Below are 24,758 nucleotides of genomic sequence, written 5' to 3'. Positions count from 1 at the left end.
CCATTCATCCATCGATGGAAATTTGGGCTCTTTCCATACTTTGGCTATTGTTGATAGCGCTGCTATAAACATTGGGGTGCATGTGGAAAATAAAATCTTTAAAAAAAAGAATGAATTAAGGATTTGATTCATAGGCATTGTTACTCCCTCCAAATAATCAGCTCAAACCACTGCTGTCTGAGAGCTGAGAGTGGGAGCTGAGGTCTTGCTCCTGAGTGCCCCTTTATTCTGTGTGAAGCTCCGGGTGGTAGGAGTGTCACTGAGGAAAGGAGGGGACGAGGAGGTCCTGAACCTCCCTTGTCTGGCATGCTCTGTGTGGACACAAGGCCAATCCTGTGTCAGTGCTTCATCATAGCCACCCTAGAGGTGGGTACGATTGCTCCTATGTACAGATGGGCTCAGAAGGATCAAACAGTAGCTTAGGATCACACAGCATACAAGCAGAAGGATTTGAACCCAGGTCTGTCTTATTCAAGGCTGTACTTTCTTCTCTATACCAAGGAGCAAGAGGATAGGCAGGCATGAAATCACCTGAGAGTTTTCAAAGCACACAGGTGCCCACACCCCACCCTTAGAGATTCTTATGCAACTGGTCTCAGGTGGGGCCTGGGCTTTCTAAATTAAAAAAAAAATTTTTTTAAAGAGGTGATTTTTATGCTCTGCCAGACTTGAAGACACTGTCTTAACCAGAGATGGGTTCATTCCTGCCTGGATAGGCCATCACAGGGTGACCCTTTACCTGTGCCTGTGCTACTGACATTCTGTCTTTGTGGACAATGACTTTGTGAGAAGTAAATATTGATCAAACTCTGGGATGCATTTTTGAGAGGTGGCTTGCAAAGCCTGTGTCAAGCTTGGGTTCCCATTTTCTTAGTGTCTTTTATTAGGGATGTGAGACTGTTCTTCAAGAAAAAAAAATTACCCTAGGAAATAACCACCAGTAATAATTTAATGAAAAAAATTTAATGTTTATTTTATTTTTGAGAGCGAGGGCGGGGGGTGGGGAGAGAGAACACAAGCAGGGGAGGTGCAGAGAGACAGGGAGACACAGAATCCAAAGCAGGCTCCAGGTTTTGAGCCATCAGCACAGAGCTGGATGTGGGGCTCAAACCCACGAACCACGAGATCATGACCTGAGCAGAAGTCAGACATTTAACCAACTGAGCCACCCAGGTGCCCCACAGGTGCCCCAATAATTAAAAAAAAAAAATTTTTTTTAACGTTTATTTTTGAGACAGAGAGAGACAGAGCATGAACAGGGGAGGGGCAGAGAGAGAGGGAGACACAGAATCTGAAACAGGCTCCAGGCTCTGAGCTGTCAGCACAGAGCCCGACGCGGGGCTCGAACTCACGGACCGTGAGATTATGACCTGAGCTGAAGTTGGACGCTTAACCGACCAAGCCACCCAGCCGCCCCGGTGCCCCAATAATTTAATGAATTTTAAAGTCAGTGTTTCCCAGCCTCAAGCATTTGGGAATCACCTTCATATTTGCTATATGTAGAGGTTGCTTGTAGGCAACAAGCTTGAGCAATGGAAACTTAACCAAGGCAAAAGGCCCACAGTGAACAGCAAGCTGAATGCAAACAGACTCATTAAGCGACCCACCTCGAAATAACCATAGGCCCTAACTGACCAGTTACAACGAACATCCTAAGATAACCAAAAAATTCCATAGTCCCCGCACTCCCTCACTCTGCCCTACAACTGTGCCCCTCCACCCTAGCCGTCCAGCCCACCGCTCCCCTGTGGTGTATTCAGTAAACTTCTGTGCCTCTGTTCTTTCTCAGGTGAATCCTTTCACTGCCACCCCTTCCAACCCTGCACTGCGCTGTTGGCCCCCATCCAATTGGGATGCCTCACACTGTGCATATTGCTACTGCTAATTTACTTAGTACTGTACTTAAATCAATTCCCACTTTGTACACTTAAAAACTTTTATTTTAAAAGATAACTATAGATCATCACCAAAAATGAAAACCAAAAATACTTGCAATAAACACATAACTATTAAAAATAATAGGCAGTATTTACTACTATGAGACCCCTCAAGTCTCATATCTCACGTCCCTCAAGTTGGCTCCAGTGCTGCCTTTCAACAGTCTTCCCTTCCCTATCACCCTTTTGTGTTTGTTTTCACATCTTTTTTTCTTTTTTTTTTTTTTGAGAGAGAGAAAGAGAGCACATGTGCACTAGCAGGAGAGAGGGGCAGAGAGAGAGAGAGAGAGAGAGAGAGAGAGAGAGAGAGAATCCTAAGCAGGCTTCACACTCAGTGCAGAGACTGATGAGGAGCTAAATCCCACTATGAGATCATGACCTGAGCCAAAATCACTGAACCAACTGAGCCACCCAGGTGCTCCTCCCTGATCCCCTTTTAAACACTGCACACACCCTCACTTTGATTCTTCTCCAGAGCACTCATCACTTTCTCATCTACTGTCCATTTACTTTAAAAAGAAAATTATCTCATGTCCTCCTACTCTAGTGGACACTCTATTGAGGATAGAAATTGCTAAAAAAACCAAAATTCAGCTGAGTGAAGTTAAATACCAAATTGGCTTTATCCAACAATTCATGGGTCAGGCAGCATCCCATCGAGCAAACAGAAAAGAGTTCTAAAGAACTGAACAAAGTGATTTTCATAGTGTCAGGGAGCAAGAATTTCTGTCTTCTCAAAGGTCCTTAAAGTTGGACTAAGAATCAAATTGACAGATTAACAGGAGAGAAAATCAAATTTAATAAGTGTATGTACAGGGAATCCATATAGACATGGAAATTCTGAAGACAGGTAAAATGAAATATATATGTTATTCTGAGCTAAGGAGAAAGAGGTGGGGTCTGTGATTTCAGACAGAAGGAATGCACTTCACGGGGCGATAAGAGCAGATGTTTGGTAATTAGATGTTTGCCCTACCATACAGATGAGTCACTCATAAAATTTATCTCTGCTAATAACTTTTATTCTGGGAAAGACCCCCAGTTTAGATTCTTCTGTATAGTTAAGGGAGTGACAAAAGTTGCTTTTGAGCCCAAAGGGTCTCAAGTGCCTTCAGCTCAAAACAATACAGATGTTAAAGTGGCATATTTGGTAGGGGGAGAGGGAGGACTGTCCTGAACCCCTTCGATAGGCAGAAGGAGTCATGGACAAAGAAAAATCAGATTACCTCATCTTTCATTGGGAGTCGAAAGGGGTCTTGTCAGATGGATTACCTCACTAGTGCCGACCAGGAAATTCCAGATTTACTGGTTTAAGATTATATTCCTGGGAGAGGTTGAAACTGCAGTTAGGTTAGGTATTAAGTCTTGGTTTGCCGATGTGGGGCTTAACACAAGTGACTCCATTTTGAGCCTGTTGACTCTTTTTCTTTAATAAGACGTTTGCCCGTTTGTTCACTGCTGTGGCCCCGGTGCCTATAACAGTGCTTCACACAGAGTCGGTGCTCAGCAAATATTTATTAAGTGACTTGAGCAAAGGGTAGACCTGGAGGTAGCCCTTAGAAGTCATCAAAGTCACTAGTCTTCAAACTTATTTCAAGTGAAATCTGACATGGAAGACCTATATTAGAAGAGATAAAAAGGAACAACATCTGAGTTGTGTCTGCAGATGTCCTGGGGGGTCCCCTCTCCTTGTGTTAGTCTTGTGTGTTTTTTCAACACTACTAAGCAATTCTCAGTGGACACTGATTGGTGTCCTACAGATTTAACTCAATTCTGACAGGATCTGGAGATAGTGTCAGATCCCAGAGGTGAAGTGCTCAAGTTCCAAGAGTCTGTCCCTGCCCTCCCCATTCAGATGCCAATCTAAAGTCCAGGTTATCACCTGTGTTTTTGACTAGCCAACCAGTTATAAATAGGAGGTTCTCATGACCCCTTTCTTGGATTCAATTAATTTGCTAGAGTAGCTCATGGAACTCAGAAAACCAGCTCAGTTACTAGATTACCACTTTATTACAAAGGATATTAAAGGATACAAATGAAAGGCCAGATGAAAGATTCATAGGTAAAGGTTGGTGGGGAGAGGGTGAGAAGCTAACATACTCTCCCCATACCTTCACATGGTCACCAGCCCAGAATCTCATTAAACCCCATCCTGGGTTTTTATGGAGGCTTCATCACTTGGACAGGGTTGAAGTGTCCAAGTGATTTGGGCCATTGGTGATGGGCCATTGGTGATGGGACTGGATGTCCAGCCCCTCTCCTCTCCATGGAGCTTTGGGCTGAAAGTTCCAATCTTCTAATTGTTGGTTCCCTGGAAACCAGCCCCTATCCGCAGAGGGGCTTTTCAAAAGTCATCATTAGCATAAACTCAGGTGTGATTGAAAGGAGCTTGTTATGAATAACAAAAGATGCTGCTTTTACCTTTCTGGCACTTACCATTTGGGAAATTCCAAGGGTTTTAGAAGGTCTGTGCTGGAGGACCAAATATCTATTTCTTTTTTTTTTTTTTTAATTTCCTTTTTTAAATGTTTATTTATTTTTGAGAGAGAGACAGAGCGTGAGTGAGTGAGGAGCAGGAGAGAGGGGGACACAGAATTCGAAGCAGGCTCCAGGCTCTGAGCTGTCAGCACAGAGCCCAATGCGGGGCTCAAACTCACCGCAAGACCATGACCTGAGCCGAGGTCCGACACTTAACTGACTGAGTCGCCCAGGCATCCCCCAAATATCTATTTCTTAATGTAAACCACGATACCAGACTTTCATGACAGAAAAACAAAGCCCAGAGAGGGGATATCCTTTCCCCCACATAACTCTACATTCAAAAATAACAGACATAAACAAGCTAGAGTAGCTTTTCTGTTTGGGACTATTGCTTGAAGGCCTAAAGAGAAAAATGAGCACAGCCTAATGGAATGTTCCCTGTACTGAGAATTCTGGTCTCTGCAAAATCCCTTGCTGAACAAGGAGCCGGGGAAGTCGAAATTCTCTGCAAGATCAGATTGACAGTTTCCTGGATTACAGGTGCTGGGAGAAATCTCATTATTTTAGAAGCACTTTGTGCTTATTGCACTCTATAGGCAGATGTTAGAATTCTTCCTTGAGAAAAAATTGATCTTTTGTTTGGGAAAATATTTCAAGAAAACTATTGATTTTGCAACTGGATACCTGCTGAGGGGCCAACCTTGCTGTTCTGCTGTTCCTGATTAAGCAACACGGATTTTCAGTTTTACCTAAGTACTCTTTTGTATTTGCCTCATAGATCTTTGCCTTCCAACCTCTATTTAGCACTTTGTTTCAATGGACTTTTTGTACACAGCATATAGAGGGGAGATTGGAAGAGAGAACTTGGCAACAGCCAGGGTGAAAAAGAGCCAGGTATCCAGTAAGATATTCCCAGGTGGGGAACACTGGCCACAGTGATGTCGAATGCTCAGTTTAAAGATCTTGTTCATTCTGTGATGTCTCTGCCTTTCCTTTTCCCCCAAATCTTTAGGATCATTGGTACCCCAAGAGTGGGTTGAATTGTGGCTCCCCTAAAAAGATATATTCACATCCTAATCCACAGAACCTGTGAATGACCTAATTTGGAAAAAGGGGCTTTGCAGAAGTAACTAAGGATTTTGAGATGAGATTGTTACAGGATTTTTTTTTTACCTTAACAGCTGGGATTCGTTGTCTCGCCTCTTGGAAGAATGAAGAGGCGGACACAGAATAAAATGAACAGCAGACAGGGGCACCTGGGTGGCTCAGTCGGTTGAGCGTCCAACTTCAGCTCAGGTCATGATCTCATGGTCTGTGGGTTCGAGTCCCACACTGGGCTCAGAGCCTGGAGCCTGCTTCAGATTCTGTCTCCCTCTCTCATCGCCCCTCCTCCGCTCATGCTCTATCTGTCTCCTTCAAAAAATAAATAAACATTAAAAAAAAATTTTTTTTAATGAGCAGCAAACAAAAGTTTATTACAGTATAAGATTAGTGGGTAAGAATAGCATGAAAGCTCTCTGCAGAGCTTCAAATGTGAATGCCCATGACAATAAGCATGGGACTTTGTTTTATAGGGTTTGGGTGGGCCCCTTTTGTTCCGCCTCATTTCTTCTCAGGTTCTACCCTTATTGGCTAGGTAACTCTAAATGCCAGTCACTCCTTTTTGATTGTGTGAGGGGTGATGTATGGCCATACTGTTCCTTGTGGGTCATATGTTTTATGGTCTACTACTTATTTTTAGTTAGGTCTTTTGTCAAATTCCTGAGGGAAACCTGAGGTGAAGTAGATGTTGTCTGTCACATTCTTAAGAGGAACTTTATGCTTGAGGGAGTTTGATCGAGGTTAGCTTTTCCCAGAAGAAATGTTTTAAAATCTGTGTTTTTCCCCACCCAGGGACCTTTCTGCTGACTGAATCCTATCTTTCCCTATCATAAGATCATCCTGGATCTTCTGGGTGAGCCCCAAATCCAAAGAATGAGAAGTGTCCTGATAAGAAACAGATGAGGGGCATCTGGCTGGCTCAGTTGGTAGAGCATGCAACTCTTGAACTTGTAAATTGGAGCCCATGTTGGGTGTAGAGTTTACTTAAAAATAAAATCTTGAAAAGAAAAGAAAAGAAACAAAAGAAGAGAAAACAGAGAGAAGAAAGCAAAGAGACAGAGGTGGAGCCAGAGGATGGAATGATGTGGCCACAGGCCAAGGGATGCCCGGGGCCACAGGATCTGAAAGAAGCAGGGAAGGATCTTCCCCTAGAGCTTTCCGAGGGAGCCAGGCCCTGATGTCACCTTGATCTCAGACTTCCGGCCTCCAGAAAGGTAAGAAGATAAGTTTCTGTTGTTTTAAGGCAGCAAGTTTGTGGTTATTGGCTATGGCAGCCCAAGGAAACTAATACACCCCCCAAGTCCTTGTGTCAGTGGAGCTTTGAGAGTGAAGGATCAGGCACAGTGAAGGCTGCCACGGGACTTTAATGGGAAAAAAAAAAATCTTTTACTGAAGATCCACCAGGAGACAGGAGCAGAGGCTGTGCCTCTCACATCACACATCAGGTACTAATTGAGCTTCTCCATCTGTGCCTTCCCTCACTGCTCACGTCTCTCTCCTCTTCTGCCCCGGGAGCTCTCCTCTGTTTTCCATGCTGTTCAGCCCCGTCCTCAGCTTGCTTCCTGTTCTCAGCTGAACAAGAGTGCCATAGTTACCTGACTAGTGGTTTTCTCTGCCTCCTCCCTTGAGCCCTTGAGAGTCTCATTTTTTGAATTTTCTCCCTGTAACCATCAAGGTCTTTACTAAGGCATAAGGTCTGAAAGGAACCCGAGTGGATGGAAAGAGGATTCTTTTCACTGACAAGCCCCAGTCCTGGGCTGGGCTCCTCAGGAGACACCTCTCTAGGCTTCTCTGTGGAGACTGTCTCCACACTCCCCACCCTCCACCCAATAGCTCTCTCTAAAAACTAATGAGGTGTAGGGGTGCCTGGGTGGCTCAGTCAGTTAAGAGTCTAACTTCAGCTCAGATCATGATTTTCCGATTCACGAGTTCGAGCCCTGTGTTGGGTTCTGTGCTGACAGCTCAGAGCCTGGATCCTGCTTCAGATTCTGTCTCCCTCTCTCTGCCCCTCCCCCACTCATGCTGTCTCTCTCTCTCTCTCTCTCTCTCACAAATAAATAAACATTAAAAAAATAATAAAAAAATAAAAACTAATGAGGTATAAACAAACGACTGGAATACATGAGATAAACCTCAGTACTTCCTGTTATTTCATATTTATCAGAATGGAATGAAATAGTGGATGCAGTGAGGTGTAAACAGGTCCCTGGACGCACGGGGCTGCTCCCCATTTCAGGCAATTTGGAATGTACTGGACAGGAGTGGAGCAGTGCCATGCAACCAGTGGGTGATTGCTCTGGCAACACTGCAATGTGCAATGCGCTGTGGCTTCACACATTTCCAGTTTGTCCCCACCTGGTGCCTGGCACTTAGCAAGTGCTCGGTACATGTCTCAAGCTGAACTCTGAATCTGGCTTCCACAGGTGATTGGTTCCCACTCAGTACTGCCCTGAGGCGCAGGCAAGGGGGATCCCCTGCTCCAGGCTTATGCCTTAGGGGCCTCGTGCTTTGGAGGGCGTTCCTCAAAGGATGTCCTCTCCTGGTGTCAAACTGGGTGGGGCTGGCAGTGGTATTCAGGCCTGGTACCCTAGACCCAGACCTTATCCTGTGTTAAATCTTGGTCTCCAGAAACACCTCCCTCAGAATTTTCTAAGAACCACTCTGGGGGCTAGGACTGGCTAGGGCTGGCAGTGTCATCTAGGTGGGGCTTCCTGCACCTGAACTGGGGGTCCATGTGGGTTCTTGTTCCTCTTTCTCCCCCTCTTTCGAAGTGGTCTCTAACCCTCTACCACACTTACGGATTTGACCAGATGATCTGAGAAGATCCAGGATCATGACTATGGGGTGTTCCGAGGGTCTCGTGGCTAGGACCTGCTTCAGAAGTTTGGTGTAGGAACAGATCACTCCTTGTGGCTGGTGTGTTATTTCTTTTGTGGCATCGTGTAAGATTGCGTCTGCTGAATGACGCTGACACAGATTTTAGGTGACTCTCATATCAGACACAGGAAGGGGTTCAGAGCTCTGGTCTATTAATGGTCTACCACTGACCTTTGGGTGTGACGCACAGCTATGGGCCTGTGCGTTGGCTCTTGCCCATTTATGTTCCAACTACAGTGTCACCACTGGTCTGCAGCACCCATGGGTAGTAGGGTAGCAGCAGGTGTCCTTATCCTATGTGCTTTCTTCTGTTGGACCCAGCCCCTTCTGCAAGCTTTGGGTCATGTGTCAGTCTTCTGAGTGTAGTTGTGTGCCTGCTTCTTGTTCTACACTGCCAATGGGCCCTTCCTATCAATGTCCCTTCTTGCCTCTGATTGATAAGGCAAATCCTACTCTTCTGGGTTAGCCTTAAGCTGAGGACAAACGTTCTTTACACAAATGGTCCTGTTCTTGTTCCACCCAGGGTCCCCTCATCTATGCTCCCTGCCGGGAATGGTGTGTAGCAGGCAGGGGTGAGGTCAACATTGACATAGATCGCATTTTGGGAATGCAGTGATTCCAGCTCAAAGAGTTCAGGAGAAGACATGGCTGGACACTATAAAATTCCAAATGGTAAATTCAGTGTGACCAGAAACGAATTATCATTCACAGATTCCCCCTACCCTGGGTAAGACTTCTATCAGTAGCTATCATCAATGAAGCACTACCTTTTTTTTTTTTTTTTTTGTAACAAGACAACTCATCATTTTTTTAAATGTTTGTTTATTTTGAGAGAGAGAGAAAGAGGCAAGCAGGAGAGGAGCAGAGAGAGAGGGAGAGAGAGAGAATCCCAAACTGTGCAGAGCAGCCAGCGCAGAGCCTGATGTGGGGCTCAATCTCATGAACTGTGAAATCATGAGCTGAGCCAAAATCAAGAGTCGGACATGAGGCACTACCTTTCAGGGAGTCCGTGGAAGCCAATATTGACTGGCTGCACAGTGGATGACGCAGCCCCACGAGTAATGGTATAACAAGCATTAAATAAATGGTATTAGGGAAATGCAGAAGCAAGATCTATATTGTTTCAGTAGAAACAGGGTCTGAAGAGTATGGCATTTTAAGCCATAACAGTTGATGCCTGTTTTCTCATAGTGGGAGATATAACAGCCTGGAGCAGCACATTTGACAGTAAAGAACAGGAAGAGATGGGTACCACAAAGAATCTCCACCTGTGCTGATTGAACAACAAACATATAAGTGCCACTTCCATACCCATTATTCAGAGTCTTCTCAATAATTCACTATATGTCATGTGGGCCCAGGAATTTTATATTTATAGTCAAATTATTTAGATAGGCAAGGCTCCCCAAAGCATTTGTCAAGGGCCCCATGTGCCCTAGGGACAGTCCTGTTCTCACTTTCAGACACACTGTCTTTCTGGAGCTCACATGTGTACCCTATACCCATCATCCTCCTTCTAGTATTAACACCCCGATTTTCCTCTGAGAAAACACTTCACATCATCATCACTCCACATGGAATCTTATGAAACTGAATTTACCCTCCACTCTGGGGATGAAACCTCCTGACTTAGCACAGCTCACTCCTCTGGCCCCAACAGTTGGTTCATGGATGGGCACATGGCCCAGCCAAAGCAAATGAGATATAGTGAGACTTGGGATTCTGGAAAGGAGATTCTGTTTCCTGCAGTATGTACAACCTAAAAGTATATAAGAGAGCTGGGTCCTCTACTGCCTTCTTGCTACCATATGAGGCCTGGAACTGAAGCCAGCAACTGAAGAGTCACAGAGAAGAGGTAGAGGGAACTGGGATCTGATGAGCTTATCTGATCTCCTGATCAAGCTACACCTGAAGCCAGACACACTTGGACCGGGAGCCAATAACATCTCCTTTTACATGAGCAATTTTAGTTAGATTTCCTATTACTTGCAACCAGATTAAACCCAAATGATTATCACAGCTGCGAGTAGTTGCCTTTATTGCCCGTATGCCAATGACTTTTTATTTATTTTTATTTTTTTAATGTTTTTATTTACTTTTTTTTTTTTTTTTTTGAGAGAAAGATAGAGACAGAGGTAGAGCTTGAGCAGGGGAGGGCAGAGAGAGAGAGGGAGACACAGAATCCAAAGCAGGCTCCAAGCTCTGACCTGTCAGCACAGAGCCCAACACAGGGTTTGAACCCACGCACAGTGAGATCATGACCTGAGCTGAAGTTGGACACTTAACCGACAGAGCCACGCAGGCACCCCATCCCAATGCCTTTTCTATTCCAATTTTTTTGGCTTCCTAACAAAATGGTATCATGAAATATCCATTATCCTCTGCCTGTTTTCTATTTCTGCCTCTTTCCTGCCCTACAACTGAGACCTCTTGACATCTGCAGGCTTAGTCCTCTTCCAGTTACCAAAGGGAAATTCTGCCCTAAACTGGAGAAGTCAATAACTCCAGCCCCAGGACAGACTCAACTGAATCATTTTTTTCCCATCCCATAGCCTGTCCAGCCTTTCCAGTTTATAACTAGATTCCTCACTCACCAGTCGCTAGGGTCTCAGTACGTCATGTGCCTGAGATTTTTAAACTGGAATAACCCAAATAATCCAATTAACAAATGGGCAGGAAACTTGAACAGACATTTCTCCAAAGACATACAGATGGCCAACAGACACATGAAAAGATGTTCAACATCACTCATGCCTGAGGAAGTGCAAATCAAAACCACCGTGAGATGTCACCTCATACCTGTCAGAATGGCTAAAAACAAAATGAAACAAAACAAACACAATAAGCAAGTGTTGGCAAGGATGTGGAGAAAAAGGAACCCTCTTGCACTGCTGATGGGAATGCAAACTGGTATAGCCATTATAAAAAACATTATGGAGGTTCCTCAAAAAATTAAAAATAGAATTACCATACGATCCAGTAATTGCACTACTGGGTATTTACCCAGAGAATATGAAAACACCAATTCAAAAAGATATGCACTCCTATGTTTATTGCAGCATTATTTACAATACCCAAATTATAGAAGCAACCTAAGCATCCATTGATAAGAGAATGGATAAAGAAGATGTGGCATATATATACAATGGAATATTATTCCTATAAAAAGAATGAAATCTTGTCATTTGCAACAACATGGATGGATCTAGAGAGTATAATGCTAAGTGAATTAAGTTGGTCAGAGAAAGACAAATACCATGTGATTTCACTGATATATGGAAATTAAGAAACAAATTTTAAAAAAAGAAACCAAAAAGTAGACTCTTAACTATAGAGAACAAACAAAGGGGATGGAGATGGAGGTATGGGTGAAATAGGTGATGGGGAATAAGAGTACACTTATTGTGGGGCCCCTGGGTGGTTCAGTTAAGCGTCCAACTCTCGATTTCAGCTCAGGTCATGATCTGGCGGTTCTTGAGTTCAAGCCTCATGTCGAGCCCCGTGCTGACTTGGGATTCTCTCTCCCCCTCTCTCTCTGCCCCTCCCCAACCTCAAAATAGATAAATAAACTTAAAAAAAGTTTAAAGAGTACACCTTTTGTGATGACCACTGAGGAATGTATAGAATGGTTGAATCACTATATTATATACCTGAAACTAATATAACACTATATGTTAGCTGTAACGGAATTAAAATTTCAAAGTGTTGAGAGAAAACCCTACCAACTTTGAAATCTGTACCTGTCAAATTATCCTTCACAACAGAGAAATAAGCCAAAATTGAAGAAATGTGCTGCTGGTCGATACGTCTTGCAGGAAGTATTAAGAGAGGTTCTTGGGGGTGCCTGGGTGGCTCAGTCAGTTAAGCACCAGACTTCAGCTCAGGTCATGATCTCGCATTTTGTGGGTTCAAGCCCCACATCGGGCTCTGTGCTGACTGCTCAGAGCCTGCAGCCTGCTTCAGATTCTGTGTCTCCCTCTCTTTCTCTGCCCCTCTCCCGCTTGCACTCTGTCTCTCTCTCTCAAAAATAAACAAACCTTAAAAAAAAAAAAAAAAAAAGAGGTTCTTTAGAGAATGACAATGGTATAGGTCAGAAACTTGAATCTACATAAAGAAAGGAAAAGCCTTTAGGAAGGAAAAAGTGAAAGTAAAAGAAAAATGTCTTATTCTTAAAAAAGTAAAAAATAAACTGGAAAACCAGAGTGACCTAGTTGCCAGATTGAGGGCACAAATAAGGCCACTGTTTTTAATTCTCCACTCATTCAAATCCTTTCATGCCCTTATTTGTACAAGGGCCAAAATCTCCCTCTTTAGGCTTCCCCTGATCCCTGGATTTTCAAAGCCTAGGGAATAGTTTGGGTTTAGAGCATTGGTCCAGTTCCAGTGCCACCCACAGAGAGAACTAGAAACTCTGATCAGTTCACTACATTGTTTCTCACTGCATCACCATGTCAAAGACTGGTCTCTGTTAAAGACTGGTCTCTGGGGGCTCCTGGGTGGCAACCGACTTCGACTCAGGTCGTGATCTCATGGTTCATGAGTTCCAGCCCTGCATCCGGCTCTCTGCTGTCAGTGCAGAACCCGCTTCAGATCTTCTGTCTCCCTCTCTCTCTCTGCCCCTCCCTCCCTCTTTCTCTCAAAAACAAATAAATATTAAGAAAAAAAAAAAAAAAAAGACTGGTCTCTGTAGTCCCGTGGATGCTTGTCCATTACTGATGGTCATCCTGGCTAGGCTTCTGCATAGCCCTCAGTAGTGCCCCCTTTGGGCTCCTTCAAAGCACTTATCACAATTTAAATTACATATTTGTTTGCTTACCTGCTTATTGTCTGACTCCACCACTGTAGGTTCCACTGGTGCAGTTTCCATATCTGCTTTATTTACCACCACTGTATTTGAGCAGAATTGGTGCTGAACAAGTATCGCCTAAATCAATGTAAGAATGAAGAAATGCATACATGCATGAATGAATAAATGAAATGAAGTTTCTGAAGCAATGGAGAGATAAGACGGAAGGTGGTTTCCAGAGATGGAATCTGGACCCACCCCTTTGGAGATGTTCTGAATCCTCACTGCAATAATCCAGCTATTTCCCATAATGAATTAGAAAAGGCAGATAAAATGAGACTTTTTTGCCATGCTTTCCCTGTGTATTAGGATACAAGGGGAAGTTCTCACTGTGGCAGTTTTAAAATATAGCCCCCGAATTCTTTGATACTCCTTTTAACTAGTGGTGGGATCTATATCCCCTCCCGTTGAGTCTGGGCTCTGTAAATGCTTGACCAATGGTAGAAATGATGTACCAGTTTCTAGGCACAGGCCTTAAGAAACTCAGTTTCTACTTCCTGTCTTTTGGAACTCTCATTCATGAAACCCAGCCACCATGCTGTGAGGCAACCCAAGGAGCTTTGAGAAGACGTCCACATGGAGAGGAACTGGCAGCCAGCACCAACTTGCCAGCCATGTGGGTGAGCCCTTGTGGAAATTGGTCCACAAGACTCAGTGGAGCTGTCCCAGCCAACACTGCATAAGCAAAAATGAGCTGTCCCTCCTGAGCTCTGTTCAGATTGTAGGCTCATGAGAAAAAATACATGATTTCTGTCTCAAGCCACTATATTTTGAGTGTTTGGTTATGCAACAGTTATAACTGGGACACTCACGAAACTTCAGCTTGTACTCTTCCATAATGTAGTTTGACTCAGTTTCCCTGTTCCATATACCAGATCCCCTTCTGGGCCTGTATCCTTGAGAGGCAGCTTGCATCTGATCCCATCTATGGCGTGGGGAGGGGGGCTCTTTCTGCTCCCTATGTCTCCAGTCCTGAAGGAGGATTGGTTAGCCTGTGAAACTACCACCTGCCTGACCTCTCTGGCAGCCCATGCTGAGACCTTGAGTGTTTCATGGTAGACTGGCTTTGGAGCTTAGGAATGAAATGTGGGTGTCATTTTAAGCCAGTTCCCAGCCCTTTTATTCCCATGGCTGTATTCGTCAACGCTTTGGCAGAGAACTAAAGCAGAGAATTTAGCAGAACTTAGCAGAGGTGGTCTGTCGGTTGGGGAAGCTATGTGCTAAGTTCAATCACCGCATTTCTTGTCGTGCCCTGTAGCTCTGTGTGGATGCAGACTCTAGACTCAGGGGAACCATCTCTGAAGCCTCTAAATGATTCTGAAACATGTTTAGATGCCGTTTAGCCGCTTGGATGAACCAGTGACTGCCTCGTTAATCTGACAAACTGTTGCAAACAACTTGCTTGCTTCCTTCCTGGCATTGGGCACCGGCAGCCTCCTTACCTTGAGGACACTTTAAATTGTAGGAGGCTAAGGAAGCTTGGTTGTGGAAGCAGACAGATGTGAATTCAAATAGCAGCTTCATGAGGTGAACCTCTCACATTCCTGTGATCTAGGGCAGGGAATGTCACCTCCCTGATGCTAGGTTTTCACATCTGTTCATGGGGATAATGCCAATTTCAGAAAGTAGCTATAAGGAGTCAACGAGATAAGGTACACAACCTACATTTTAGCTGGGTCTGCCAGCCCTTTGAGAATGACCCAAGATAGGTTCCAATCTCCCATTTGCCCTTTTTTGCAAGTTCATACTTAATAAGTACTCAGAACAATGTCTGTTAGAAAGTGCTAGAGAAAGTCCTGTGGATCGTATGGATCACTTTTGTGCACCTTTGACTCCAGGCTTCTGGTACGTCTGTTTGGAAAGATGGTGAGGTTTAGCGGTTAAGAGTGTGGACTCTGGGCACAAACCTGCGTTTGAATCTTGGCTCCAATACTTACTCTAGGTATGATCTTGGATGAGCTAACCTCTCTGGACCTCAGTTTCCTCATCTGTAAAATGGAGATGATAATAATAATACCTGTCTGTTAAGGTTGGTATAGAGATGAGGTGAGTTCATTGTATGTAAAGCACCCAGAACATAGACCTATATAATGTTAGCTGTTACAATTCTGCACTATGTTAACCACATGTGACATCTCACCCCTTCGTTAATTCCCACACATCAACTCCCACACAAAAATCTTTTTCTGTGGAGGTGCCTGGGTGGCTCAGTTGGTTGAGTGTCCGACTCATGATTTTGGCTCAGGTCATGATCTCAAGGTTTCTGAGGTGGAGCCCTGAGGTGGGTTCTGTGCTGGCCACATGGAGCCTCCTTGGGATTCTCTCTGTCCCTCTCTCCCCTGCCCACTGCCCCTGCTCATGCTTTCTCTCTCTTTCTCTGAAAATAAATAAACTTCAAAAAAAAAAATGTGTGTGTGTCTGTGTGTGTATAGCTTCAGGGCTCTACCAAAGCATTTGGATGCAATGGGTAGAGTTAATTTTCTAAATGACTGGAGAAAAAAAATTTGCCAAGATATGCATCCATACCTAGCCTGATCATAGACACTGGAAAATTAGCAAAGCGAGAAGAGTTTTTTTCTGGGTGTGTTGTTTATGTTTTTGTTTTGCTAGAAGACTTTTTTCCCACCATTCATGTAATTGATAAGACCAGCTTACCATTGGTGTCAATGCCTGTTAACAATTGTACATGTAACCCAGATGTACCCTTAGAGTCTCTCACCACGGGTGATCTCAGTAAGATTGACTTGATTCCATGTTCACAGTCTGTGGGTCCACAGAGCACTCTCCGAGAGTTTGAAATCTCCAGAGAGCTCACATGCTCAGCAACATGTGCCTCTAGGGGCCTGGTTCCGGCATGAATCTCTGTGACCCAGATGTGAACCACACCTGTTCCACACCTGGACACTGTGTGTCTGCCACACACCTGGGCAAATAACCACCCAAATCACAGAAAGCATTCATGGGTATAATTAGATTTTTTTTCTCAGTTGGTAAAAAATTTTAAATACACAAAAGAGCAGAACATAATCTAACAGACACCCATGCCCTCTAACTCTCAGAATTTAATGTTCTCATTTTATCATCTGCTTCATTTTATAGTATTTGCTGTTTTTAAACTAGTAGGGTTAAAAGTGAAATCTCTGTACATGTCCCTCCCCAGAGGAATTCACCATCAGGAATTTGGTGTCTGTCCTTCCAAATCGTGTTTTTATAATTTTACTGCATGTAATGTATCCATAAATGCTTATCACACTGTTTTGTGTGGACTTACAAAAGTAGCAAAAGGGGTGCCTGGCTGGCTCAAGTAGGTAGAGTATGCAACTCTTGATCTTGGGGTTGTAAACTTGAGCCCCAAGTTGGGTGTAGAGATTACTTAAAAATGAAATCTTTAGGGGCATTTGGATGGCTCAGTCAGTTAAGTATCTGCCTTCAGCTCAGGTCATGATCTCCTGGTTTGTGGTTTCGAGGCCTGCATCCGGCTCTGTGCTGACAGCTCAGAACCTGGAGCTTCCTTTGGATTCTATGTCTCCCTCTCTCTCTGCACCCCCCTGCTTGTGCTCTCTCTCTCCCTTTCAAAAAATAAACACTAAAAAAATAAAATCTTTAAAAAATTAAATATAAATAAAATGCACAAAATGGTATTGTGTTTTATTCTCTGCAACTTGCCTTTTTATGCAATGTGTTTTGAGATCTATCTTTGATGATACATATAGATATATATTAGTATAGATATTATTATTATTTTTTTTAATGTTTATTTTTGAGACAGAGAGAGACCGAGCACGAATGGGGGGAGGGTCAGAGAGAGAGGGAGACACAGAATCTGAAGCAGGCTCCAGGCTCTGAGCTGTCAGCACAGAACCCGATGTGGGGCTCGAACCCACGGACCGCGAGACCATGACCTGAGGCGAAGTCGGACGCTCAACCGACTGAGCCACCCAGGCACCCCTAGTATAGATATTAGATATTAGTTCATTTATATTAACTGGTACCTAGCATTTTATTTTAAATTCATCTATCTAAAGTACTACTTGTAGACAGCTGAGGTTTTTCGAAATTTCCTGTATTTGTTGCAAAGACCAAACATTTTTGTACGTGTTTCCTGGTGCACATGTGTAAGAGTTTCTCTGTAAAAACCTAGGAGCAGAATTACCAGGTAAAAGGGCATGTGCGTTTTGTGCTTCACTAGATAAATACTACCAAACTGCTCTGCAATTACACCGCTGCTAGCAGAGTGGGAGGGTTCCTGTACTGTAAGGAGATTTTTCTGAAGATTGGATGGGATGCAAATAAACAGAAAGTGGTTACATCAAAGAAATGCAGAGAAGTTCAAAATAACTATTAGGTTCATCTCTGCTTAATTGTCTTTCTGCCATCCCATCTCCAAGCATACAGAGCCACGCCCATTGGGAGATTCCACCTGCTGCTTCAACTCAGATTGTTTCTAGTCACACACCATCTTGCTGACAACTTTCTCCTCCTTATTTCACTTCCAGTCCCATCTTTCTACCTCCTCCACAGGGGCAAAAAATAAGTTGTTGCTGGGGCGCCTGGCTGGCTCAGTCAGTGGAACATACGACTCTTGATCTTGGGGTTGTGAGTTTGAGTCCTACGTTGGGTGTGGAGATTACATTTTAAAAAAAAAAAAGTCCTTCTCATTTTCTCTTGGAAAGCTATTTAATCATCCCTTGTGTTGCTTGGGGCCAGATGCTCCTGTCTCCACAATTTTACTTTCTATCTTATTAAGGTCGTTAAAAGGTTCTGATAGCAATTCCAATGTTGGGAGGCAGTTCTGACATTATCTACCTGGAAATCAGATTCTACAGGTTAAGGAATCAGTCCTACAAGGCTGCTCTTTTCCCCCATTTCAGCCGCCAGTCACAAGCCTGGGTTGTTACTGTACTTTTTTTTTTTTTTTTTTTTTTTTTTACTGTTTATTTTTGAGAGAGAGAGAGAGGGACAGAGTGTGAGCCGGGGAGGGGCAGATAGAGAGGGAGACACAGAATCTGAAGCAGGCTCCGAACTGTCAGCAGAGTCCGACACTCGAACTCATGAACCGCGAGATCATGACCTGAGCCCAAGTCGGATGCTTAACCAACTGAGAGACCCAGGTGCCCTGTTATTATTTGTACTTCTGACACACTGGCTATAAATCAGAGGTTCCCACGACCTCCTCCTCAGGTTTGATTAATTTGCTAGAGCAGCTCACAGAACCAAAAGAACTGTTTTATTTACTAGATTACTGGTTTATTATAACAGGACAGCCAGGTGGAAGAGATGCACAGGGCAAGGTACGGGGAAGGGGCGCGTAGCCTCCACATCGCCTCCAGGTGACCTTCTCTCCCAGTCTCCCTGTGTTCACTAACCCGGAAGCTCTCCGAACTCCATCCTGTTGGGATTTGGTGGAGGCTTCATTACAAAGGCATGCTGGATTAAATCATTGGCCACTGATGACTGAACTCAATTTCCAGGTTTTCTTCCCTGTCAGGAGGTCAGGGGGTGGGACTGAAAGTTCTAACCCTCTAATCACGTGGTTGGCTGCGCGGGCAACCAGCCCCCATCCTTAGTTGCTTTCCTAAAGTCACTTCGTTAACATAACAAAGGACACTTTATCACTCTGAATACTTAGGAAATTCCAAAGCTGTTGGGGAGCTGTGAGTCAGAAAAGGGGATAAAGATTAAATATATATTGCTTCTATAACAAATCACAATATCACAGGTGGTTTCTCAAACACAGTTCTCTCTTGTATCATTTAGGAATTGCTACATAACAAACTGCTCCAAACTTAACTGACTTAAAACAACACTATTTCTTAGGTCATGATTCTCTGCTTAGCAATTTGGGGTGGGCTCAGCTAGGTAGTATTTTGGATTTGGCTATGTTCATTCATACATTGTGGTCAGGTGGTGGTGGCTCTGCTTCTGGGGGTGGTTGACTGTCAGCTGGGGAACAGCACTGACTCGGCCACTTGTTTTTCATACTCCAGCAGTCTAGCTTGGGCTTGTTTTCATGGTGGTGGTAGGGCTCCAAGAGTGAGAATAAAAACATGCAAGACCTGTAGAGGCTCAGGCTCAGAACTGCTACAATATTACCCCTGCCTCATTCTGTTGACTAAAGCAAGTCACAAGGCCAGTCTTGTGGAGATCCAAGGAGTGGAGAAACAGAAAGTCTTGTTTGGAGAAGCTGCAAAGTCACATTCCAATGGGCCTGGATGGGGGTGGGGGCAGGTTGGGTTCTCTGGAAAACAGACTCTGAGATCAAGATTAGCATGCAGGAAGTTATTTAGGGATTGCTCTTAGGATGGACACTTGTGGAAGAGAGAGGAAGGAACAGGATAGAGCCGAGGGAGAAGTCTGAGCTACCAGTGTCAGAACAAAGGCTTCAACTGACCTCATGGGAAACTCTTCAAAGTTGTCCTGAGTTGGGGCAAGAGGACCAGGCCCCTATACTCCCAGGTTGATCAATCGTTGTATGTAGGCTGCCTCAAAAAGACAGCGGGTAAGGAAATTCCCAAAGAAGGCTTACAACTAGAGGTCATCTGCTGACAGCACTTCCAGCCGAGCAGCTAGTGGATTAAATCCTTCATTCCTAAGAGCAGGGGTGTCCCTGTGTGGAATATCAGAGTTCACAACACTACCACATCTTCCTAAGAATTCTCTTTTTTCCCTGTTATTATTAAGTAAGCTCTATGCCCAATGTGGAGCTTGAATTCACAACCTGACCCCCAAGATCAGGAGTCAATGCTCTAGGGACTGAGCCAGCCAGGTACTCTTGTAATGCTAATTTTTGTGATAAAATGAAGCTGGTGTCTATCTTGTCAGTTCAAATGGAAGAATGAACACTGGAGGTCACATCACCCCCAGACACGGCAGGACTGGCCAGGGAATTAATAGGTCTATGCTCAATGGATGGGAATGCTTGCTCATCTTTCACAGGAAGCTGTAGGACAAGTAGTTAATCAGCACTAATGAAATCTCTAACATACAGAACAAAGATTTTCTCAGATTCCAAGTCTTTTGAGATGGAATAGACTTCTGGGGCACGAGGCAAAGCAGCACCAGAAATTATTAAGTAATACCAGCTTATATGGCCTTATGGGCCTCTAATCAACAGCGTCTACCTTTTCAGGAGACCCCTGCCCCAAAGTTTGTCCTTGAAAACCCTCACTTGCAAGCCATCAGAGGGTTCAGAACTTTTGAGCATTAGCTCCCTGTTCTCCTGGGTGGTGCCACATCAGCTGATTGCCTATATGTGTTCATGGCAAAAGCCCAGTGTCAGTTTTTATTGGCTAACTGCACATCGGGTGGACAGATTCTCATTTGGTTTAGTTACACCAGTTGTCACTTGTTATATATGTATCCGTTAAACATTTGTAATCGCTTATTGAATGTGTTTCATAAGCTATGCATAGATTTTATATGAAGGTCCTTTGAGCAGAGTCATCATGGTTTCATTGCTCTTTCATCTAGGTCACCCACTGAAAACTTAAGGAATGAAGAGAAACTTTGTTTTGTTCCATCAGAAATCTAGGCGAGAATAATTTCAAACCATGCTGACAATGGAGTCATCAAATTGCTGTTAAGGTAGAGATATGACGTCGTTCTTTGCAGTAGGAGGAGAGGGAGAAGCTAAGGTCTGGGTCATGGAGCAATGATCACTCAGAGGGGAATGAGGAAGCCAGGATGGGAATTTGGCTGGAGGATCAAGCTGTGAGAGGAAAAAGAGAATAAATGAGGCACCAAAGAATAAAGAACTAGCCCCAACAGGGCAGCCCTTGAGATCTGGGCAGACGTTTTATACCTTGAAAAGGCAAGTTGCTCTTATGGTAAAATTCCGGGGGCATCACCAAATCAGAATTTGGAGAGCTGGACGGAGAACTCTTTCCACCTGCAGCAAAGGAGAATCCTTGTGAGCACATAGAGACAACTGCTTTTTGGAAACAAAGGCATTGACCTTTATATGGAGGCTGACATGGGGACACAAAGGGCAGCCAGAAAGGAGGAGATTACAGGAGAAGTGGTTAGCAGGAAGGCCTGAGTGAACCATAAAATGTGAGGGCCCTCAATTTACAGTGGAGAAACCAGTTAAATGATGGGACTGAGATCACACCACAGTTGTTGTCCATTTTTAGCTTTCCAGATCTACCCTTCATCTTCCTCTTCCTGGGGGCTGTGCCACAGAGGCTCACCTCTATGGATTATGTCAACAGGAGCCTTTACTCTTTGGCTTCCTGTTGGGTTTGCCCAGTGTCAGTTACCTGCAGGAGACTAGAGGATAGGAAGGAAAGAGAAATGAGGGTATTTCTTCCCCCAAGGTCCCTTTGCACTGGGGCCATGGACTGGAGCCATTCTAGGAGACCCCTTCTACAACTTCAGCTCTTTTCACATTCCCGTAAGTATCTCCACTCCTTGCCCCTTCAGGCCTGGAGTCTTAATGCCCCCCAACTGTTGCAATCTCTGGGGTGCTTCCCCATCCCTCACTTGTTTTCCTTGACCCTTCTTGAGCCTTTATAAATTCTTTATTCTCCTTATTTCAGTTGAGTGTGCCGTCTCTTTCCTAATGCAACCTTGACTTGAGCTATCTAGTTTAAAAGTTTTCATTTATAGTTGCCCCTCTTGACTGCCCAGACTCAGAAACCCATACTTGTGCCTGGAGAATTCGCCATCATATGAGTCTTAGTAGGAAGTAGAACTCACTTCCCAATGTAGAATGTGGAGGAAGTGCTAACTATTTGCTTTCCCAACCTCCCTTGCAACTAGGGTTTGGGCAACTAGGCTCAGGCAATCAGAGGTACGCATTAGACTTTGAATGAGGAGCAAGTGATACAAAGACCCAGGGAGAGTGGAGAATGGAGAGGCCTAATCTAGTGATGGTGGCTAGAGAAGCAACCGTCTCTGGGGCAGCCCAGGTGGTAGGGCCCATGGCAGTCCCTAGCATCAGGTGTGGAGCTTTAGCAGGGTCAGATGGGCAAGCTGAAGGGTCTGGTACTCTGTGGTGGGGGCAGCAGGGTTCTCACCAGACTAGCCTGTGTTTCTGCCTCTGTGGTGGCCAGGTCTGGTTCTCTAGCCTTCCCAGTGGTGCAGAGGCTTTTTGGTATCTTTTCCACAGATTTCCTTTTCTGCATAAATCTACCAGAATCAGTTTCCAGTGCTTGCATTTGTGAATCCCAACTGGTGGAGGTTTCCTTGGAACCCAAGTGTGGAGCACATCCAGGCCTCACCAGGAACCAGAAAAACAGCCCTCGCCATGCTACTTGGCTCAGAGTGACCATCGATAATTGTTGCTATTGGGGCACGTGGGTGGCTCAGTCGGTTAAGTGTCCGACTTCGACTCAGATTGTGATCTCGTGGTCTGTGAGTTTGAACCCGGCATCAGGCTCTGTGCTGACAGCTCAGAGCCTGGAGCCTGCTTCGGATTCTGGGTCTCCTTCTCTCTCTGCCCCTCCCCCACTCATGCTCAATTGTTGCTATTGTTATCTTCAGCAGCAGCATTTTATCACCATCATGATTCAGGGCCTTGTGGAGAGTAATCAGAGCAGTTGTCTAAACTCAAACACCTGGAGGAGCCAGGCAGGCAACAAGGATAGGTGAGGTGGAGCCATGCATAAGAATACCGTGGGGCCAGGTGAGGACTATGGAACCCGGGGAGGGTGTGTGCCTGTCTAGAGAGAGCAGCTACTTCTCAGCAGCAGCCTTTTTTGCCGCATGGAATGGGAGCCCAGTGATACCAGACTTTCCACTGTTTCAAGAGAAGCCAGAAATCTGGATTTTTATGGGAAGCATGATGTTTTCAGTTATCAGTAATCTAAAAAAATGCCGAATAGGCCAAACAAACCCTCCCAGGGCCATGATGGGCTGCAGATGCCAGCCTGTGTGTTCTGAATGTAAATCTCTGGGTCCAGTTGAAATTCTCAGGGAGAGAATCCAGTTGGGTCAGATTTCTTCCACTGACTCAGTTAGCTATGGCTATGATCCACTGCCCACTCAGCAGGGAACGTGGTGAAAACACTGAGAAGCGGGTGTGGGCAGGAATGTGCTGAGAGAAGAGTGGGCCGTCTCTCAGAAGAGTGGGGTGTCTCTCAGAGAAGAGAGGCAGGCACTGAGGAGCTTCCCTTCCCCAAGAGTTGCTTCTCTGTGGATAACAGGGACGCTGAAGGCGGATACATCAGGCATATGATAAGCTCCAGTAACTGCAAACTTAAGATACGGCTTGTTTACCTTACATAAAAATGTGTCTGAAAAAAAAAAATATGTCTGGAGGAGGCAGAACAGGGCTGGTACAAAGGCCCAGATATACCTACATGATTCCAGACTCTGTCTTCTCACACCTCCACGGTAGCACGTAGGCTTTTGTTTTCATGCTTATAGCCTCATAGTTGCAAGCTGGCTGCAGCTGTAACCATCATGACTATGTCCCAGGCAGGGAGAAAAGGAATCGAGAAGTAAGGGATGGTCCTTCTGTAAGGATTTCCCAAAAATCCCCAGCATATTTCTGCTTCCATCTCACTGGCTGGAATTGACTCACATACCCATACCTATTCACAAGGAAATTGGGAAGATGAGTATGTCGTCGCAGCTCCAAACAATAGCAGGGTTCTATTCACTGGAAACGAGGATAGTATAGACCTTTGGTAGGCAGTCAGCAGCCTCTGCCACCTCCTCTGAATATGTACTAGGTACCAGACTCTGGCTAAGCACTGGGGACTGAAAACCACAGCTTTTACAGCTGAAAGATACAGAAGTGGTTGAGAAACCCAGTGTGGCTGGGCCTGGTTCCAAAGTGAGAAAATCAGCTTCTGGTTCCTTATAGTTCCGCCAGGCCTCCCATCCTTCCTGACCCCTGCCTGGCCCTCCTGCCGTCAGTGTGGCCCCTCCACGGCCCAAGCATGGTGGGGAGGATGTGTGATTAACACCGCTAGCAGTTTCAGGAGACACCCAAGAGACGTTCCAGAGAGAAATATGTAACTGGCACATCTGGTTTATAATGTATATTAATCCCTGACACGTAATTTGAGTAATATATGTAAAGCAAAAAGTCCAAGTGCTGATTTAGGAGGCTTATTATTACCCTGTCAGCAGAATTCATGTTCTATTTGCACAGCGCTCCGGGTCCAGCATCTCATCTAGGGCAGCAGGAAGGAGAAGGCTTTCTGACAGATGCCAGCTGATGGCGGAGACCCCTGCTGATGGCAGTGGGGCATTAGTCAAGTGCTTGGAGCTCCTGGTAGGGTTGGCAGGAGCTCATCGTGGCAAAGAGGACTGTGGAGCTAAAACAAGTTCCAGCTGGGACTAGGGACATGTCCATCCCCATCCCTCAAAGGAAGAGGGCTGGAAAACCATGGGTTTTGGGGTTCAAAGCCAGTTCTGCCGTTTTCTTACCATGTGACTTTGGACAAGTTCCTTCAGCTTTCTGAACCTCAATTTCCCCATCTGTAAATGGGACTCATGACAGCACCCACCAGGAAGACTGTTATGAGATTTAAAGAAAAAATTTTTGGGGGGGCGCCTGGGTGGCT

At 44.8% G+C, this 24,758-nt stretch overlaps 2 long non-coding RNA genes across 2 annotated transcripts; one reads left to right on the top strand and one right to left on the bottom strand.

Moving 5' to 3' along the window:
• The first annotated feature begins 6,047 nt into the window (after window positions 1–6,047).
• LOC128773478 (uncharacterized) lies at window positions 6,048–22,695 on the top strand. Its single transcript, XR_008417741.1, has 3 exons — window positions 6,048–6,733; window positions 20,713–20,826; window positions 22,352–22,695. It is a non-coding gene; the product is annotated as an uncharacterized LOC128773478 (long non-coding RNA).
• LOC109272545 (uncharacterized) lies at window positions 20,804–24,016 on the bottom strand. Its single transcript, XR_002082509.2, has 3 exons — window positions 23,544–24,016; window positions 21,044–21,130; window positions 20,804–20,950 (listed from the first exon to the last, which is right to left on the bottom strand). It is a non-coding gene; the product is annotated as an uncharacterized LOC109272545 (long non-coding RNA).
• Between the last annotated feature and the right edge of the window lie 742 nt (window positions 24,017–24,758).

The sequence above is a fragment of the Panthera pardus genome, unplaced genomic scaffold (genome assembly GCF_024362965.1).
Source record: "Panthera pardus isolate Hobbes unplaced genomic scaffold, ASM2436296v1 HiC_scaffold_25, whole genome shotgun sequence".
Taxonomy (NCBI): Eukaryota; Metazoa; Chordata; class Mammalia; order Carnivora; family Felidae; genus Panthera; species Panthera pardus.
The sequence above is the reverse complement of the archived record's forward strand: the minus strand, read 5'-3'. Positions and strand labels throughout refer to the sequence as shown.